Source organism: Triturus cristatus, chromosome 1_2 (assembly GCF_964204655.1).
Source record: "Triturus cristatus chromosome 1_2, aTriCri1.1, whole genome shotgun sequence".
Lineage (NCBI taxonomy): Eukaryota > Metazoa > Chordata > Amphibia > Caudata > Salamandridae > Triturus > Triturus cristatus.
The window spans coordinates 161,283,234-161,299,703 of record NC_140580.1 but is presented as its reverse complement, the minus strand read 5'-3'; the positions used below and the strand labels follow the sequence as shown (position 1 = coordinate 161,299,703).

At 45.6% G+C, this 16,470-nt stretch overlaps 1 long non-coding RNA gene across 1 annotated transcript in view; it reads left to right on the top strand.

The window, feature by feature from the left end:
• LOC146867003 (uncharacterized) overlaps positions 1–16,202 on the top strand; it is a 44,035-nt gene extending 27,833 nt beyond the window's left edge. The window contains exon 3 of the long non-coding RNA XR_014966044.1: positions 15,693–16,202. This is a non-coding gene — a long non-coding RNA (uncharacterized LOC146867003). The remainder of the gene's footprint in view (positions 1–15,692) is intronic.
• Positions 16,203–16,470: the final 268 nt, after the last annotated feature.

The window sequence follows — 16,470 nt, the reverse complement described above, 5'->3', positions numbered from 1 at the left end:
GCCGGGGGAACAGCATTTACAACGCTGTCATAACATTGCAGTGCTTTTACAACGTGGTCGTAACAACGACCGTGTTGTTAGTACACAATACATTTACAGCAAGCCTTTAGACCGACTTGCTTTAGGGGGCGCTAAGATATTGGATATGAAATCCAACACCTTCCCTGCTGTTGCGCAAACTGGAGTAGGAATAGTCCAGCGTGCCCCCTACAGGAAATCATTCTAATGACTTGCGATGTAAAGGTATCGTGTACTAACGACGCGGTCGTGGTAACGACCACGTTGTAAAAGCACGCAATGTATTAGCATGCTTTGTAACATGCTATATTCATGTCAGCCATGAAGAGAAGGGCCCAGGTAGACTTTTGGTGTCCAGGGATGGACAAACAAGTGGTGAAGCATGTGCAGAATTGTATCCTGTGTGCTTGCAGTGATAAATTGCATGTGGTGCAGAAGACACAGTTTGCATCTTAGGAGTTCAGCGGGTTCCTTAAGGAGTGGGGAATCAGGCACTGCAAGACCCCTGTGTGAGACGTTGGCCTGGTATATGCTGACGACTAATTAAAGTGGGCACCTTGTACCAGTCCAAACAACCCTTATTGATGAGTAGGTTAAAGACAACCTTTATTGAAAACTATCCTAGTAGTAGCTATGGAGAGCAGCCTTCAGGCTAAGTCTCGAAGGAATGTAAAGCAGCTTGTTTTACCAATGTATCACCTCCTGAATGACCAAATGAAAGGAGAACCACACAAGGAATATATAAAATATATTTATTTATTACTAAACACTCTCTACTAACCTCTTTATGAGATTAGAGAACAAAGCACACAATATTAAATCACTAGAACGACAGTAAATAGCACAATACACAGTGGGCTCCAGGGGGAGACCGAACCATATACTAAGAAAGTGGTATAACAACCATAACTTGACTAGACACGGTGCCTAGAGCAGGTAGAATTGCTGGGACCCCAAGGAACCACCCAAGGTAGTGACACAGGGGACCCACGGAGGATGGGTGCAGTGTGAGAACACAGACGCGAGTTCCATACAACTCTATGGGAAAGTCGCGGTTGGAATTTTAAAGATTAAGGACACTTCAGAGAAGACTTTAAGCAAACCCAGTTAAGCATAGAAGGTTCTAAGGTCAGCACCCTTGAGAGTACCAAGGTACCCGTGTTACCTATCCCAGAGCAGCCGGGTGCATAGGGGTCAAGTGATGTTGGAAACCTTCGTAGTTTTCAATGGCGTGATGCGGAAAAGTGCGGTTGCCGTGGAAATGAAACGTGTGCGGTGTGATCCAAGCCTGGATTGGAGTTGAGAAGAACCTGAAAGCAGAGGGGACAGAGTCTGGGTCACTTCACAGTGACCAGGGGCACGATAGACGAATGCCCACCAATGTCGGGTGTTTCAGGTGAGAAGAGGGGAAGCTTGACTCTGCAGCCACGGAGACCAGGAGATGTCAATGATGACCAAAGTCCAGAGGTGAGCTGTTCCACAAAGGATGTTGAGAGCTGGGGTGTCAGTGTCCAGATTGAACACCAACAAGCCTTGGCAACTGCAACCCATGCGGTTAGAGGAAAGATGCTTCGGTTAGGACCAGCAAGGTCCTGGGGACTCTCCAAGCTATGGAGAGTCAGGGCACATCTGGAGCAACCAGGAAAGTTCATGGAAAGTTAAAGTTACCTTCACAGGGACCCACAGGCCAACGGACTAGGGTTCACGAAAGGACCTCAAGCCGAATCACAAAATAACAGTCCACGGAACACTCGTGGAGTGTAGGCTGGAAATCTTCAGTGCAATTACTGCTTGGGGTCAGGATTACAAGTAATCCAAAGCACAGCCTCAGGGGCCGCGAAAAAGCATATGCTGCGGCAAATGTACTCAGTGCACAGGGGTTCAGGTTGCACGCTCCCCGCGAGGGATACGGGCCTCTTGACCTATTGTCAGGCCTTCCTCTGCTCGAGTTTTGTCCAGCAGCAGGAGGGCAGACCCGTGTCTGTAGCTGGCAGCATCCATTTTGTGATGCCAGGGTCGAGAAAGCTGCTACCAGGTGTACCGGTGTGTCACAATCCCTTTAGGAGGGTGGAATCATACCTCCCACACCAGTTACTGGTGTGGAGGTATGATTCCAAGGTGTTTGACAACAAACACAACATGTTTCCAAGCAGCCGTTTTAAAGTTAGCATTTCCCGCGAGGTTATAATGCACTTAAGTATATATGGTTGGCTGCATCACAAACAACCCCAGAATATAGGTTCCGAAGGCTGCAGAAGGGCTCTGCTCATACAGGTGCACCCTCTCACAGAAAACTCAGCACCCTGCCTTCAGGATTGATATGGCCTGCTGTAGGGGTGACTGATAGGCTTGTATGGCATTGATATGGAGTAGATAGTGAACCTATATCTAAGTAAGGGGTGCATGCACCACCTTACACAGACTACTGTAGCAGACCTGTGGTGTCATTTTGAATGGTCTCCCAGGGGTGGCATAATACATGCTGCAGCCCCTGAGAGGCCTCTGGGGTACCTCTGCCCTGGGTACATAGTATACCATATACTAAGGACTTATAAGGGTACCCCAGAATCCAATCTGGAGTGTACCTAAAGTACATGCAATCAACTTAGAGGAGAAAGCAGCTAGGCTGGGGTCCTATATAGAGAGTCTCAGCCAGACTAAGTTGAAAACAGTGAAACATCAGCAAAAAGGGGGGGGGGGTAATGATAAGAAGCAGATCCTACTCTCCTACACCCTGTGTATCATCCCAGGGGAAATGGTTTAATTGAATGATTCAATGAGCTTTAGGTGAAAACATTCAATTGGCCATGGCTAGCAAAATGTGCTGGAGAAGACAGGTGAAGGAGATGTTATGGAATTATCGAGTCAAGCCACATTCTGCAATCAGAGAGACTCCATTCTGCCTTCTTAAGGGAAGAGTGCCATGTACGGTGGTGGTTCCAGCCTGGATGACCAGGTCTGATCCACGTTGTGCGGACTGCAACAAGTTGCGTGAGAAGGTTGATGATTATCAAGCAAGATATCGAGAAAGACACAATGAAAAGGTGAAGAAGTATGTCAAGGTTTTCAGAAGTGAAATATGGGTCAGGGTGCAGGCTGACAACCTTAATTGGAAAGGAAGTTCCAAATGTTCTGCACCAAGGAGGGTGGTGGAAGTGTTGGGAAACAATGTCAAGTTATCTGATGGCAAATGGTGGAACTCTTGGAGGATGGCCAGGTGCAGTGAAGTGGAAAAGGAGGAGTGGATGAAAAGGGAGGTGTTCAAGTGCCGAAAAGGAAATTTGTGGAGAACCTATTGCACGTATCCAAATCAAACCTCACGATTTGGCTGATTGTGTGTGTTATTAAAGGCTTGTTAGAGTGTTTTGTGTTTTAGATCTTTGTTAGAGCATTTTTAATTATCTTAGTAGTTTAGTCAGCCTTGATGTTAATTCAAATTTAAAGAAGGGAGATGTATTATACTTTCTAGGTATAACTTCGGAACAAAGTGGTTGAATGTTTCTCTTCCAGAATCCAGTTTGTGGATTCTGAGAAGCTGGAAGTCAGTTCCTGTGGATGTGTATCTGGTCTCACCAGGGGCTGCTCTCCCTCTCAGCAAAGAAGCTTTCTACTTTAACCTTGAGTCCTGATCTTTTCAAAAGTGACCAACACATTAAAAGCTGCTAATCACATCAGCAAAATGAGATCACTGCCACACATAAGGAAAGCTCAGATTGAGAGCACATCTTCAAGAAGGTCAGGTTTTGAAAAATGTACACCCAGGGCAATGAACCCACACAGAAAGAGCAGTGGAAGTGTACAAACAGGTTTTCAGACAAAAAAGTTCTTTTTTTTACAACTACTCTAACACAATCTCTGGAGAGTGAGAGGTAAATAGGCTTGTGCATGTCTTCCAATATAGTCCCAACATACATCAAATGTGCAATGGCCTCCGGATTTTTTATATAATATGTTTTTTAATGCCCTATCTCACAGGAATATTTAACATTATAAGGAAAAAGCCTCATACACCAAATGGTGGCATGCTTCATCACTGGCATTTTCTCTCACCCTAGTAGGTAAATACAGCTAAGGTGGGCTTAACCACTTTCGGAGAGCTCTTATATAATTTTAACTTTTGGAAAAATTACAGAGATCCAGTTTAAGGTTAAAAAATGTTCATAGGTTTACTCAAACAATTTATTAGTAGGAACCCATACTACAATTGAAAGTAAGTGTTCCAGGTGCATTGTCCCATGCATGTCTCCTTCCCTGTCCCCCTTGATTTGAACACATATCAGCAGAAACAGAGTAAATGGTAATATAACACTGTTATCTTGTAGAAGGCATCCTGTTAATGTATGGATTTCTTCCATTTCAAATCATGGAATACCATCCTGTTCATATATGTGTTTACTGTAAATTATGTTCATGTATTATGTCATGTTCTTAAACTGTGGCTCTATCAAGCCATAAGTAATAGAAGAATGTGTAGTTATTCTGTGCAAACCTTGGGCCTGAAAGACAGTTGGGCCACACCCAGGACCACACCCAGTAATCCCTGGGCCTGAAAGACAGTTGAAAGCCACACCCGGTTTGCCACAAACCCTGGGCCTGAAAGACAGTTGGGCCACACCCAGGACCACACCCAGCACCTGCTTAGGAGTATATTTAAACCACTCCTCTTCACTATTCAGTGCTTGGCCTCGTTGCTTCAACACACTGGCTCCAGCTTTTCCGATCGGCATCTCCTGCTTGACAGCCTTGCATCAGCAATTTCCTGGCTTCCTGGTTCCGGGCTGCGTCTCCGGTCTGACGTCTTCTTCCGTGTCGTGTTCCCTGAAAAGAAGCGCACAGAGAAAACATGCTTTAAGGTATTTTTTGGAAGACAACTATCCACGGTGAGTCTGCTTACATTAGAACTTGGAACATTGTTTTTAGAACTTGGAACATTGCTCTTTGAACTGCGCAAATTATCCGAACTATATTTCTTGGACAGAAGGAAAACACTTCATCTCAAGTGTTACGGCGAGTTTTCCCGTAGTACCCAGAAACTATTGACATTTATAAAACAAAGAAGATTGTGCCTTTTTAAAAGTGTGAAAATAGTAATCGCAAAGCAAAGTTAGCCTTAAGAATCACAACAGCACAGATGTGGTTTTGACTACTATTATTTTGTATGCAGTATTTTGTTCCTTTATGGCAGAAGGTTGTTTTGGCAGCATTTGAACTTCTGTGCACTCAAGGCATCTGATCCTAAGCTGGGCATATAAGGATTCAGGTACCTATGCTGATGAACATAACTAAATGCTATCATGAATGTTAAACTTATTTGACAGTATGTTAATGATTGTATTGTTTATTGCAGATTGCATAAATCGACAAGTAGATTGTTAGATCAACCCAAAATTCTGTTGAAACCTACGTAGTCTGTAGGTAAGAATTATTGGAGACTTTTGGTTACAAGTTTATGATAACTGTAAGAAGATACTGCCTCACAGATATACACATTGTTTATCTTCTGTGTTTTGTACTTAGGAGTCTAGTAGAAAACTCAAGCCACTATCCAGTTACATTCCTGTTTATTGTATCCTGTGAATACTCAAGCCCCCTGAAGCCCTGGTCCCCCTAAAGGAAGACCGCTGGAATCCTCGTGTTTCTCATCTCTTGTCATCCCAACCCCTTTTCCCCCCTGAGACTACCGGACTGATCCTAAGTTATATCTTGGTATCACGCTGCTAGTTTCTAGAGGGATTGGGGACCTGTCCTCACTTCGTCATCAAGGTGAATTAATCTGGAGCACAGGTGAGTGCCTCGTAACAGAAAGACTGTGGATAGCTTCTGGGAATCCAATGGTTCCAGCATCCCTATTTTGCTAACATGTTTTACCCAAATTCTCTACACCTATATGGGTCACCTGGCCTTCTTCAGGGCACCTAGATCTCCCTCCTTACCCTCAACTATTTGTAGAGATGTTGTGGGAATAAGGAAGCATAAGGCTGTCTTACCTGTAATCTTTATAGACCCAGTGTAGGTCCCTACAGCCTCCATCGACATCGGAGCTTGGCTGAACAGGTTGATATCCGGTGCTGGGGCACCATGAATCTACCTTTCATCTTTACTATCCCCTTTCAGGCTGATGCTGGTGTACAGTCACTGCTCCTACTCAAGAACCATCAGAGAGTCACAAAAACTGTAGCCTGAAGTTCCTATGGGGCGTCATTAACGTAGCCTTAAAAATATCATACTTAAATTAAATTCTTACACACAGTTTTAAGTGTTATCACCCTTGGACTCTAAGGTCAATGGTTTGCTCTTGTTGTTCTTAGGGGTGACCTTTTACTATTCTATATCACAAAAGTATTAATTCCAATTGATTGTTATTATATTAGACGAATATGGAGGTGTATCCACAAGACTTACTTTGGTGAACCTGTGACAATAGGCGTGTCTGAGTCTTGACAGATGCATAAGAGGTTTAACGCAAAGTTCAAAATACGACTGAAGTTTTACTTAATTTTTACTTACTTAAGGGCATATTATCAAGCCAGGCGATAAAATTATCGCCGCTTTAGCGGCAGAAAACTGCCGTTAAAACAGCGATAATGGGCTTGATAATATGCTCTATGGAATTCCAATTGAAGCGCATGTTAGATGTGAAGGACATCTAACCTGAGCTTCAATTGGAATTCCATAGAGCATATTATCAAGCCCATTATCGCCGTTTTAGCGGCTGTTTTCTGCCGCAAAGCGGCGATAATTTTATCGCCTGGCTTGATAATATGCCCCTCAATTTTTCAGAGAGTGAATATGAGATTACGTTCCTCACCACCTGGCAGTTTTCTGCTTTTGAGAACCTTGAATAAGGTTGCTTAACCTGAAAGTAGTTATTTAAATGGTTTTGAGCTGTTTTTTCCTCATGGTGCGAGCAGAATTAGGTGAAACCCATCTTATGTAAAGGAATATTCTGTCCTGCGAGGTGACGTTTTACTTATGACAATCTGCTAATTCTAGGAGCTGCAAGCAGTGCTTAGTGTCATGTCTAATCAGTACTGCTGCCAAACTGCTAAAAGCAGAGAAGTGAGACTGAAACATTTGCTTCAGGACTGCGTCTGCAGACAGCATCTATTTCTTGAAAAAGATCAGGACAAAATAAACTGAAATAAGGGGTGTGGAGGAGGCTAAAAACGAAGAGACTGATTTTCATCGGACATGTATCACCAGAGCAGCCAGAATACCTCGGGGCAGATTTACAAGAAGGTGCCGAAGCCTGTTGCTTTCCTGTGCTCTCCCCTGCGCTGGCGCACAAACAGCCGCCATGCGCCAGCGCAGCCACCCTTGCACCATGGTGCAAGGATGCCTACGTCATGGGGAGATTGTTTTTGTGCAGGAAGGGGCACCTTCCTGCACAAAAACAATCACTACAGACATTTTCCTCTTTCAATGCGTACAGTAGAATGCAGTATGCATTGAAAGAGGAAAACAGCGAGGAGAAATGATAACATTTCTCCTCGTTGCACCTCCCTACACCACCCCTAGGGTGGCATAGCATTCTGACGTGTTTCCAGGTTCTCAATTCCTCATAAATCTGGAAATGTGCCTGGTTCCATGGGTGCTATGTGGGAACACCCACAGCAAAACCCATAGAACGCCCCTTTCACGCAAAGTGCTGTGTGTAAAGGGGCCGTATTTACAAGTACAGGAAAAGCCACGCAGGGTGGCTTTTCCTGTCCTTCTAAATATGGGGCAGTGTAATGAGCTGCCAGTGCGTCACAAAAAGTGACGTACTGGCAGTGCAAGGGGCTTGTAAATCTGCCCCATCTTGCGCAACGTGGTGCCACATGAAGTCCTGCAATGGTTTTGCCTAGATATGGCAAACTTTCAAACGTCCGCTACACCAAATGTGTCTAGACAGTAGATAAAAAATTCCGGGGCATATGTACAAGGATTGGCTAAAACTACCACTAACGCTAGTTAGCAGCAGTTTTCAGAACGCTGTGTACCGCTGAAAAGTATCGCCTTGTAGCGACGTATGTACAAGACATCCCTACATGGCGATAGCTTCAGGGATCAGCGGTGAAAACTGCCGCTAACATTAGCGTGATGGCGATAGGAATTCCGTCGTTAGCGGGCGAAAACCAATGAAAGGCCCATTTGCGGCAAAAAAACGCACGTTAGGCAGCCTAACATGAGTTTATTTTGTCTCTAATGGAAAAATAGCCTAGCAGTCCACCCCCAATAGCAAATATGCAAAAAAACACAATCAAATGCAGAATGGAGCAGCCAGGGCCATGTGCAGCACACATCAACAACGCCCTCAAGCCACCCAACATCCAGGATGACCTTGATGAGAGCCTGGATGCATTGCTGGACCTGCGTCTGAAGCCTGGATGCGTTGTTGACCTGCGTCTGGAGCCTTGTTGCGTTGCTGGAAATGCGTCTGGAGCCTGGATGCGTCGTTGGACCTGCGCCTGGAGCCTGGAGTGGGATGCAGAGGAGCTGTGGAGTCGATGAGCTGTGGTGGTAGACATTGAGGCGCGGTGATCGCCCGTACCTGGTGGTGAAGTCTGGCCGGTGGCATGGAAACACGTTGCTGACCTGTGTGAGAAGACCGCCTTGCACCTCTTGGAGCTGTGAATGGTAGAGGCACTCCTGTGCACCAACGTAGGGAGGTCTGCATCACATACTGCTATCTACCACTACACAAGGGTGCACAGAGAGAATTACCACCGGTGGGCGGCACCTCTCTGCATCAAAGGCCAGATGAGGTTGCGCAGGCCGGACGCTGTGGAGGGTGAGGCCCCTGAGCTATGCCAAACTTGTGTTGTGGAAGCGCTGCAAGTTCATGCCAAAGGGGACCATACTGCATCAACTGCATTGGGAAGTTCACCAGCAGACTTGGTGGCAACTGCTGTACCCACGCTTGTGAAATCCCTCCTGCCTGAGGCTCCTGCTGGGTGAGGTACAGATTAGAAGAGAGTTTAGCGGATTGCGCCACAATGTCAATGTCCAGGTAAGGAGAAGGGGGGACACGTAGTGGAGGAGGCCCAGGGGTCGAGTCACCCAGGTCTAGCACCAGTAGATGACGCACCCCCAGTGCCGACTCATCCGCTATGGTGGAAGAGCATCACCCCACTGCTTCCAAGCAGTGCAAGAAGAGGAACAATCATCACATGATGATAACTTCCTGATGTTATCGTGCCATGTTTCCTTTGCTAGGGCTGCTCTATTCACGGAGCAGGGCAGGGACGGAGTGGCATGCCCACTCAAGTGCTCAGTGACTGTTTGATCGGCCCGCTCAGGCCGCACAAAACAGTCATGCCCACTGTCCTGGTCGCAATGCAGGCTGCATTACAGCCTGCATGGAGAACATGCCCACATCTCCAGCCCCTGGCTGAACGCCTCGTCCCGGCGCCAATAGTCAATCCCAACGCTACATTGCAGCGTTGTGATTGGCTTAGTGTATGGAGCCTGGCTGCCTACTTCCTGTTCCTGGGAGCAGATTCAGGAGAGCAGGAGCAACGAAGACACGGGACCCGGCCTCAATGTAAGATTTCTCTCATTTAAATATTTATAACACCTGCTCACACACACTCCCCCCATGTCCACGCCCCATCCAGTGTTCTTTACGGCGATTCCCACCTCCCAGCTTTTCAGTCCCCCCCGCAGCACTTCTCAATGGTGGCTGCTGTACGGACATGCGCAGCGGGCATACCACTGGTGTGCCAAAGGTATATATGGAGTTACGACTCATACCATTATATTGCATTCCATTACAATGCATACTAATACTAGGCATATTGCAACAGTAGGGAAGGTGTCGGATTGCAATTACTATTCCCACTTCAGTGGGTGCAACCCTAAAACTGACCCTTGCACCCCAAAGCAAACCCTGATCCCTAAAATTCACGATGTAATGCCTGCGTTGTAATGGACGTCTCCTGTGCCGAAGACAAGCCATAGGCATGCCAGTCTGCATCTGTCTGCCCCTGGACGGCGCTAAGCACCAAGGACCCTTCCTTTCAGACAATCCACCCCTCGGGTGCCAGCACCCACCTCGCCATCAACCCTGGATGCCACATTGCCTGCCAGGACCAACATCTGCTCCTGACCGGACATCGCCATTACTGACGGCTACTAAATCACCCACAAGGACAACCCTGACCATCCAGGAGGAGGCATTGGCATCACCTACAGAAGCACACTCCGACCGACCACGCACTCTAATGACCCAACGGTGACCATGGAACACCTCAACTTCCAGATGCGGACCAACCCCAACACCATCCTCTGCAGCACCCTCATCTGCAGGCCCCCCGGGTCATGGACACCCATCCTCCGATACCATTGTAGAACTCATTGCACACCAGGCTCTCACATCTACCGACGACCAACTCGGCGATCTCAAATTCCGCCTGGACAACCCCAGTGACCAGAGCACTACCCCCTCCTGGGGTAGCTTCCCAACAATAGAGTCAAGCAGCTTGTCACCGCAGCAAGCCACATAGCAGGACAAATGGTTGAACACGTCTCCTCCGCCATCGGGACCTACAGCTACAGCCACACCACTGGACTCTCCTGGACAGACCATCATTGTATACATCACAGCTTCAGCATGCCCACAGTACACAACCACCATCATCGCCCCCTCGCAGCTGGGTCGTCTTGTCAACTCCCTCAGCACCACCACTCCGCCAACGCTTACAGACGATGACACCGTAGCGCGCAACCGCCAACGATGGATCTCTAACTGCGCGGACACCCAGGCACTCATCAATAACAGCACTACCTCACTCATGCATGATGGCGGGCGTAAGGGTGACACAGTGCCACAGGGATAGGCTGGCCCAATGCATTGCTGGAGTTGCGTCTTAGTTGTGCCTCAACTGCAGCAATGGGTTATTTTAGGGCAGATGGATACGTCAGGATTCCAGACGTATCTGTCATTACTTGCGTCATGGAGCGCTGTCCAGTAAATACAGTGCATCCGTGGTGTCGCAAGAAGGGGGTAGTAAAAAGTGTTGCAACACTGTCTTGTCACAGCGCTGCAATACTTTTCATGAGTGAGGCCAAGGAATACACACTATCTTATTGATGGTGCGCAGTCCTGCTCTGTAGTTTTGTCGCAGGGCACGCAACCACATTGCTTGCAGCGCGGTCCAGCAACAAAACCTGCTGAAATGAGGCCCCAAGGGTTATCTTTATTTTTAAGACCAGCTATTTTCTGGTCTTAAAAACTGCCTCTAACTACCGATAAAGGCAGTTTTTTCGGTGCTCCAAAAAATCAGGAATCCCGTTGTACATATCGTGAAGTGGGGTTAGCGGCCGTTTTTGCACGGGAATGCCTCCCTTGCATGTCATCATCGCTAACAGAAGTAGTGATCTTTAAAATGGACGTTTTCGCCGGAAATCTGCTGCTAACAGAGGTTAGCGACAGCTTGTACATTCGGCGATAAAAATATCACCGCATTAGCGGTGGAAAAGTGCTACTAATGCGGCGCTAACTCCTTGTACATATGCCCCTCAATCCTTCCTTCCAATTCTTGTGCAAACCTGGGGATTGCAGGTTTTGACCAGTGTTGTTTGCCCACTAGGGCCATATTATCAAGAAAGGGCGTAACATTATTGCCGCTTTAGCGGCAGGAAACTGCCGCTAAAGCAGCGATAGGGGGCTTGATAATATGCCCTAGAGAATTCCAATAGAAGCCCAGGTTTGATGTCCTTCCCACCAGAACCTGGGCTTCTATTGAAATTCTCTAGGGCATATTATCAAGCCCATTATCGCCGTTTTAGCGGCAATTTCCTGCCACTAAAGCAGCAATAATGTTATCGCCGTTCTTGATAATACGGCCCTAACAGTTTTCGGGGTAAAACCGTGGCAAACTAATTGTGGGCAAGCGGCGTAAATTTGAGTTTGTGTGCTTTATAATGTGTGAAAGTGTGCATGCAGCATACGCATATAGCACACGCTAAAGAATCTACATCCTATAGTGACAAAAACCGTGAGAGTGAAATAAACTGTTCAGTGCATGTGGTCCTCGAGCATGAGATAGGTTAGATCTTTGGAGGGGCACTGTCTCGCTAGATTTTTCTTACACAGCTAAAGTGACCTCAGCTTGGGAATCTGAATAATTTCAAGCAGATAACTGTACATTGAATGCAAAGAGCTTTGTTTAAATTCCCTTCATTCTAACAGCATACTAACTTTATTTTGGAGAGATCCTAAAGACCGGCTCTATGACTAAACATGGTGAAATGCACTTGCAAGCAAATATAGAACATTTTAAGAGGCTACAGAGAGAGTAATGCAACAAAAAAAACTTGAAATAAAGAATTGAGAATGCGATAAGAGCAACATAAGCCAGCACTAATTCAGATTTCCAGTTTGGGGTTCAATTGAGAGCCCTTTCAGTTGGGTACTAACTGGGGCTGGATTAGGGGAAATAGGAATCCCTTACACTGAAATCTGGTCACCAGACCTCAGGCTACAGCACGGGTCTAGTAATGGGCTGAGGAAACACAATGGGCATATAGAGCAATATACTGTGCCCTCCCCATCCACCTTGAAAGTGTTTCTCTTTCCCTCTGTTCTTCCTTAGTCGATGATGCACGTGTTCACTTCCTGACTACATAGACCAGCTATACCCATTGGGTACTGGCATGCTGAAAAAAAGAGCTTCTCACCTGGATGAAGAATGCTAAAAGTCTTCCACCTCCATTGGCCTGTGTATATGTGAATATTTTCTGAAAAAAACAAAGGCTACAGAGACATTATAGTTAGGCTCAGATGTCACTCGTACCAACCATAGAAATTCAGCTGTTATAGTTATTGTAATGTCATTAGAGATGTCATCAGTGATGTCACTGACCATATCACAAGTGATGTAATATGTTAGGTCATAAGCAGTGCATTGCGGGGGCGTGGGTTATAGTTAGCTCACTAACAGCAGGATTTCTCTGGTTTTTCAATGAATTTCTAAGTTTTTTTTATTCCATTTTCTAACTATAATGTCCCTGTAACCTTTAGTTTTTTTCAGTGAATTTCTAAGGCTTTTTAAATGTTGGGGCCTAACTATACCATCCTTGTAACCTTTAGATTTTTCAGTGAATTTCTATGTTTTTTTTAACTAGTAGTCACATTTGCAGAGTGGTGGCGAAAGGGTGCTGGGCCTCTGACTAGCTCTCATGAATCCCGCTGTGTATGACTGTTGGGCTTGGCCCTTTTTGCAGGGTCATCCCAGAACTTTTTGCTTTGCTCTTGTATTTTTTTCTGACCTGTTGGTTGTGGTTTTATGACTCTGGCCACTTTACCACTGCTGATCAATGATAAAGTGCATATGCTCTCTTTTGTAAATTGTGTTATGGATTAGTGTTTCCCTGACTGACTATTTGATTTACTTGTCAGACCCTAGTACAGTGCACTATGTGTGCCCAGGGCCTGTAAATGAAATGCTGATAGTGGGCTTGCAGCACTGATTGTGCCACTCACAGAAGCAGCTTGTAAAATGTGACTCAGGCCTGCCATTGCAGAGCCTGTGTGCAGTCTGGGACTGACATGCCAACTTGGCAAGTGCACACACTTGCCAGTCCCCAAACCTTCCCTTTTCTACATATTAGTCACCTCTGAGGTAGGCCCAAGGTGCCCCTGTGTGCAGGGTGCATTGTATGTGAAAAGTAGGACATGCCCTGATGTGTGTGGCATGTCCTGTTTTTTTTTACTATTGCAAGGCTATCTGTTCCCATGGGACAGAATGGGGAGTTTGTTTATAATATTTTATAAACATAACTGACCCTGGGAACAAGATGGAAAGGTAAAGTTTAGTATGCCTGATCTCGTAATGTTAAAGTGCATCTTTCAGTGAGGGTAATATTTACATTCTGTGTTTAAAAATACCACTTTTAGAAAGTAGGTATTTTCTTGCCTAACCATCCAATGTGCCTCTGCTAGGTTTGTGTATTGCATGTCTGGCTTTTGGATGACAGGGGCTGGAGAGGGGCAGCGGTTCCAGAAGTCTGATGAGTCTGGGCTGGACTGAATAGGCCTGGTCTGCATTTGGAGTGGTGGGAGGAGTAGCACCTTCACCTGAATAGGGCTGTGCCTGACTTCCACAATGACGGCTTTCCCCCACTGTGGTGTGTCTGGAGTCAGGGCTCACACTGACAATGGAGGTTATTATGCACTTGCAAAGTGCCACACATAACTAGTTTTGGCTGGGTACAGACACTCTCTGCCTTCAGAGAACAAAGGATTTTGGGGTATAAAAAGAGGGGCCCAGACCTTTAGATCACTTCTGGGATATCAAGAGGAACCTTTGTCAAGGAGAAGAGACAGATAAGCTGAAGAGGAATACTACCCCGGTGCTGTTTGCTGTCTGGGCTTGGCCTGCAGTGGCTGCTTGCTGCCAAGGAAAGGAGAAAAAGGATGTTGCTGTTTACTTTGTCACCTGCTTGAAGAAAAGATCTCCAAGGGCTTGAAACTGACCTTTCCTCCTCTCCTGAAGTCTCAGGGACACAAAGACTTCACCACCAGCTCCCCTGAACTTCCTTGCTGGGAGTTCTGACAGGCAAAGAGGTGCCTGCTGTTGTTTTGGACCTCTAGAGACTGTTTTCTGCTGGGAGCTGGAAGAATCCACGCATCATCCTAGATTGTCGCATCGCATTGAGGGGCCAAGTTTGTCACATAGTTGCGGGACACAGTCAGAAACCGATGCATCACCTCCGCACGCTGTAAGAAACCGACGCATCACCTCCACTCCGGTAAAGAACTGACGCATCACCTCCCCTGTGCAGCAGTAAGGAACCAACGCATCACCTCCCCCTGAGCAAGGAACTGATGCATCACCTTCCCTGAGGCCTGTTTTGTTTGTTTTGCGTGACGCATCTAAGGTACTTTGTGAGAAAAGTGTTGCATTTACAACTTACATTGAACTGAACTATTTCTACCATTTGAAAGCCTTATTTTTAATACTGCATTGTGGATTTTTGTCTTTTGGTCTTGTTTTGGTTTAGACAAAGATTATTTATTTTTCTAAACTGGTGAGGTGTCCATTTGTAGTGTTTTCACTGTATTACTGTATGTGTGCACAAATGCTTTACACACTGCCCCTGAGATAAGCCTGTCCGCTCGTGCCAAGCTACCACAAGGTAAGCAGGGGTTATTTTAGGAGTGTATGCCCCTTACCCTGGCAAGGGTCCCTATTTGGAAAAAGGTACCTACCTCTGCCAACTAGAGACCCCCATTTCTAACAATGACTAAAAAGAGGTACCAGGAGGGCTTCTTGAGCCCAAGATCCCTCAGGGGTAAAGTGGACTTCATGCCCCTGATGGAGCGGGTAAAATATTTTTATATACCTAATCCATTTATATAAGTTTATATTAAAAGGACTAATAATTAATTTTAATGATTAACAGAGTGATGTGATGTCAAATAATCAACCTTATTAACCAAGAGAATACACGTGGAAATGCATTTGCATGGCTAAAATAATAAGTGAACTAAGTTGGTGCGCATATTAAAATGATAAGTGTTGTTTAGGCAATGTTATTGTAATTTGCGCTTAAATAAACCAGCATTAACGGCTTTAAATGTTGCATATGGCTAGATAAATGCATACACATAAGGGTAGTAGTAAGGGAATAACACTGTTTTAATCATTTCTATGTATTAATTACGATTTTGTGTTTCTTTGCTTAAGTTGACTATTCTGGCCTACCAAAAGATGGCTGCCGACTGAATCCTAACTAAAGTACATGACTTCATAAATTGAGCAATGGAGAAAGGCGCCTGCACAGACTTCGTTGTGGCCTTTCCATGAACTATCGGACCAGGTCCATGAAGACTACCCTGGGCGAGATGCCAATGTCCCTGAACATGAAGCAATTGTTGCCATTCGGGAACCAAAAGCCACCTATTCACAATAGACTAATACTTTCTTGACCTGGAAACAGCCTTTCCCATGCGCCTAGTTTATTCATCATCCACATGTGAAATTTGGAGAATGTTTCTTAATGTACTAAGACGAACTTGAATTCAGCCAATCCATGGCCTGGGAATAAAGAAAATGTTACTGTTATATGTAAATTTTAGTATAAATATTAGTAGTCCAGAGAGGGAAATAATCCCAAGACCCTGGCTAATCGATGCTACTCTACGCGACACTCTATGCTGTTCTTCGCTAGGAGATCTTTATGCTGACGGGAGAGGACGGGACTTTAGGATTCAGATGAACTTTCTGAGGACCGGTGCTGACTTAGAAAACGACAATTAGCCAGAATAGGTAAATATGACAAAAGATAATATTGCATTATTAGGATTTAACCTGCATTTTAATTAGATAAAGAAAATCATTATTTGAAGAACTGTGTCGGGTGATTATTTCTTTGAAATGTTTATTGATTAATTCGAGAGTTAAACGCGTCATCAAATTATACAACAACTAAATGATCTAATTGACCTCCGGTTGGAGGAACTGT